General features: G+C 33.4%; 1 long non-coding RNA gene across 1 annotated transcript; it reads right to left on the bottom strand.

Annotated features, from left to right (window-relative positions):
- Positions 1–1,782: 1,782 nt before the first annotated feature.
- On the bottom strand, positions 1,783–4,051 carry LOC128283983 (uncharacterized). Its single transcript, XR_008274287.1, has 3 exons — positions 3,893–4,051; positions 2,935–2,976; positions 1,783–2,026 (listed from the first exon to the last, which is right to left on the bottom strand). It is a non-coding gene; the product is annotated as an uncharacterized LOC128283983 (long non-coding RNA).
- Positions 4,052–5,258: the final 1,207 nt, after the last annotated feature.

Genomic DNA, 5,258 nt, shown 5'->3' with positions numbered 1-5,258 from the left:
TTTTAGTAACGAAGACTCGAAAATACACTTTTCCGATAACTGCAAAATTCGGGTTATTACAAAGTGAATCAAATCAACCATTGGAATATTGAGGATCGATCAAGATTATGTTGCTATTTTGGAAGTTATAGCTTCGGTTGATTGTTCTTTGATTAGTGTGATTGTATTAGCTATTTTCAAGGAGTTACTTTGTATTCACTTAGATTTTATGTTAGCAAGTTGAATAGAATATACGTGGATAGGCTTGTATAGGTTTTATATGAGAGCTTATTGAGTGAATTTAAATTTATTCATTAAGGAATGCTTTTGTGGGAGAGTGCAAATTGTATTGTAAACATTATTGAGAGTGTTTACTACCCAAGTTCTCAATGGGAAGATTTGGAGGTGAGTGTTCTAGTCTTTAGAAACAAAGGTAGGATCTTTATACTTAGGGAGTGATAGAGTGTGAATCACTTATTGTATTCGTGTTCAAAGATAGTGGAATTACTCACTGAGCTAAGTTTCGTAGACTTAGGGAAACTAAATTGTGTAAATAAACCTCTGTGTTATTTTTGTTTTGTTTGCACGATTTTTCTTATTGCAAAGCCATAATGGCCACTACAATCTGACACTTCCATTATAGTTTTGCATTTAAGCAAATAAGCAACTTAAGGTAGAAACAAACACAATTGAAAGGGATTGAAGTTCGCATTAATTGATGTTCTACAAACCTAAATTGCCTATTTAAAGAAGGCTTATTAATGTGATTTAGTACGATTAGAATAGAGCACTTACTTGACTAGTGTTAGGCATTTGTTTTGGTGAAGTCACTTCGTAAACTAATTATTCTTCATGTTAAGTTTATAATTAAGTTTTCAAAGGAAAAATCTTATGCAACAATCTGATTTTTACCAATGTCGGAAAATATGGTTTCGAAGTCGATTTTGTAAGCTATGATAGTGAAATTATGAGTAGAATAATTTATGTATTTAGTAAAAAAAAATATTTGTAGACGATCGAGTACTTAAATTAAGAAAATCGTTTATTATAACATAAGGATTAAATTGTAGAAGTGCAATCTATATTGAGTATTAACGTAGAAAAATACTTGAGGGCTAAATTAGTAATTAAGAAAGGGAATTAATGATTATTTAACCATTATTATTTAAGTTAGTGGATGAGATCAATCCTATCCATCCATGCCCACCATACTTGTTAATTATTAATCCTAGCCTTTCATTTGTGATTAATTAAGATAATCAACTTAATTAATCATTTGTACATATATATACATATTGTGAATGGGAGAAAGAACCAACCATTTATCTTTTCTTTCTTTTGTGTCATTCATAGCGTTAGAAAGAGCAAAAGAATTCTCAATTTTTCTTAGTCTCTTTTGGATCATAATCAACCAAGGTAACTGTAGCACCCCAAACCCGGCCCAGAAATTATGGCCGGATCCGACATGGCACATCAAAAATGTTAAAAAAAAAAAATTTCCATTCTAAGTCCAGAAAATCGTACTTGATGTTCAAAAGATTAATTCATTAAGGGTTAAAGTGAATGGAAGCTGTGCACCAGCTAGGAAACCAGAAAAGAGGTGGTGAGTCCATCGGACTGCTTAAGTACCAAGCTCCCTTCGGATCTAATCCTAGACATGCATACCGCCATTGCCACACCTTAACGTCATGGATATTTCTAGGAAACCGATTTGATTAAGTCATTTTTAGGAAAAGTGATTAATTTTGGAAAAATACTTTCATTGCGGAAGCTTTGCTTGTTGTCGTGTTATTTTGAAATCAATTGTTGTTTTTGAAAACGCGCCCTAAAGCTATCCAATTTCGACAGTTAAAATAAGTAATACCTATCTTAGTAATACATATTAAAACCATAAAAAATAATTAAGCGGCCTTATTACATTTGAAAACCCAAAACTTCAAACGTAAATAAAAGGATGTCCAGTTCACCAGAAGAAAATCAAACTTTCAGAATGGGTGGCCACTCCGAATTCCCTCACAGCTCCAAGCCCACTATGGTTGGGGATTTCCTGTGTGGATGAAAATAAAAGGGTGAGTTTGGGGAAACTCAGTGTGTAAATTAACCCAACCATAACCTATATCAGCTTAAACCACAGAAATAGAATAAGTTGGCCTTAGCCCAGAACAGAATTCAAAATAAAGCCCATAGGCCCATAACAGAACAGAACAGATATTACATGTTTATGCAGAAACCCAACCATATCCAACTGTATACACCCCCATACCAACCTTACACCGTGTGGGGAGACAACTCGACCCACCCAACCGCTACACACCACAGGATTTGTAGCATGGCTGCTGAATCAGATAATGTGATGAGTCACCAGATCATGATAATCGTGGCGGGGCCACCGAAGCAGATATATGTGGCAGAGCCATCAGATCAGATATTTGTGGCAGAGCCACCAGATCAGATATTTGTGGCATAGCCACCAGAATGCTTCCTCCATAATATAACCCATGTCCCCATGCAACAGATATATAATCATGGCATACATCATACAGAATCAGATCGTCATACTTTTCAGTCAAAATTAACCCTAGGGGTATAACGGTAATTTTACACCTAGGGGTATAACAGTAATTTTCCATACATAGGGGTATTGTAGTAATTTAGCTACTTTTAGCATTTTCATGCATATCCTAACTATTTACGTACTATCAAAACACTTACCGCGCATACTTACCGAATTGGGCCCGTTGGCCCATGAACCCGATCTTTGGCCCATTAAGCCCAAATTATCAAAATGTACGAAATCGCGCGTATTGCAGTTTATTACTTTAGATTACCAAATATACAAACCCAACTATCTTACAAGCATTCGCACACTCGCAAATTCCCAAAATACCGACTTTTCGGCATTTCGGCTTTTCAGCTTTTGCCAATCTTGTCTATGAGAGGGTGTCAGTTACACACCTGTTTGCGACGATATGCTGACGAGATCCATACACGAACCGCCTAGAATTGGATTACTAACACGTTAATCTAACTATTCAAATACAAACTACGTATTAACCCCTTACAATATTCGGCCAACCACACCTACAGATCATAGTAAGCTTATAAGAAATCAATAAGCAACTCATTAACAAATTTTTGTCAATGTTTACCACATAATCATAATTTCACTGCAAGCTGTCTTCCTGAGCAACAGTCACTAAATTATTTATAACTGGAGCTACGAAACTCCAAATCAAGTGCCGTTAATTTTCCCTGAAAATAGACTCATATATCTTTTATCCATAAAATTTTCATAATTTTTGGTGTAGCCAATCAATACCAAAATTTTCTCAAAGTTTCCCATGTTTCTCTGTTTGACTAATCTGACCACCCTTCATTACGAATCAAATTTCTCATTGTACAGAATTCAAAATATGTTCTTGTTTATTTCATTAGAAACTAGACTCAATAATATTTAATTACATAATTTATTCAGCTTCTAATTCTTCTCCCACAATTTATGGTGATTTTCCAAAGTCACGTTACTGCTGCTGTCCCAAGCAGATTTATTACCAAATCACTCTTTCACACATACCTTGCATGCATGTTATTTAAACATGTATATCACCAATCAATCATCACATATCTATGATTTTACTTAAGTATGATCTCCATTTCATTATTTTAAAGCACAACATGTTAGCTGATTTTTCCCTTTAACATCTAAGGCACATGCATGCTTATTTGTTTGGCTCAACTTCACCTATCTTCCATTTTTCATCAAAAGAACATGAAACAACAACCATTTCCTTCATTTTAATTCATGACTAAATGCTCACAACACAACTAAAAATCAAAATATACTTCAAGAGTTAAGGTAGAATTAAGAAGAACTCATGAACCTCAAAATAGAAGCAAGGTACCAAAAACTTACCTTCAATTTTCCTCCTCCTAATGACCGAATACTCAAGAGCTTTCTCCTCTCCTTTCTCTTCTCTAACTTTCAACTATGATGAACAACGATGGACAAAACTTTGTTCTTTTCACCCCTTTTTCTTTTAATAAAACTTCATATTTCATCCATTTAATTCTTTAATACAAAAGACATGAAATTCTTATCATGAAACATTTACCTAACCCATTATCATGAAACATTTACCTAACCCATTATTATGAAACATTTACCTAACCCATTATCATGGAACATTTACCTAACCCATTATCATGGAACATTTACCTAACCTATTATCATGGAACATTTACCTAACCTATTATCATGAAACATTTACCTAACCTATTATCATGGAACATTTACCTAACCTATTATCATGAAACATTTACCTAACCTATTATCAATTTGTATCAATTTGTACCATAAATTATGGATATCAAGTGTACATTTTGTCTAGAACAACATGATGGCTGGCCACTTCATGTAAAATGGGAGGTTTGTCATGCAAATCCTCCTATTTTGTACTCCTATTTATTTGGCCATTTTAATTTAGCCTATAGCATTTTCAAACATTTTCACATAGGTCCTATTTCATAATTTCACTCCCTTTTTCTTATGGAACAAAAATTAACTACAATTACCGGGTTCTATCTTAAGCTTGGGCCTTCTAGAGGCCCACTAACATAATTAAGCCTATGCCAACATTCACAGGATTCTCGAAAATTGAGGCGTTACAGTAACCAAGCCTTTTCTTTTAAATTCTCATAGATTTCTTATCATTTAAGCTAGCCCGTGCTTTAGATTTTTTAATTATCAAGTGTTTGTTGAAATACCATTATCGTTGTTTGATGAATTTAAGCTTGTTAGTTATGAGATTGTGAATAATATGTTTATATTATGATAGGACTAGGTTATAAAGTGGAGAAAAGTATTGGATTTAATAAGAAATTTAACTAAGCTCTATAGTTAATTTTATGGCATTAGAGACTGAATTGAATAAAGTGAAAGTTATTGGAAAATCATGTTATAGATTGAATGTTTGGAGCTCCTAATGGAAGAATATGAAATCATATTTCGATTTGATATTAAATATAAAAAAATACGAGCATTTTAGATATTAAAGCTTACAGGGGCTAAAATGAATAAAATGCAATTTATGTATAATTGATGTGTTCCATGAGTTTTATGTGATACTAGTACTATTTCTAAAGTCAAATTTATCATTCATGGTTAATGATGACACTAGGATGTCGAGGATTAAAGGGAAGATAAGGGTTGTAGACATGTAACCTTTATCTGGTATGTTCAAACTTAATATTATATTATTCTATGCTTGATTTGATATTTG

The sequence above is a fragment of the Gossypium arboreum genome, chromosome 2 (assembly GCF_025698485.1).
Source record: "Gossypium arboreum isolate Shixiya-1 chromosome 2, ASM2569848v2, whole genome shotgun sequence".
In the NCBI taxonomy this organism is placed as follows: domain Eukaryota; kingdom Viridiplantae; phylum Streptophyta; class Magnoliopsida; order Malvales; family Malvaceae; genus Gossypium; species Gossypium arboreum.
Note: the sequence above shows the minus strand (reverse complement) of the source record. Positions and strands in the feature narration are given on the sequence as shown.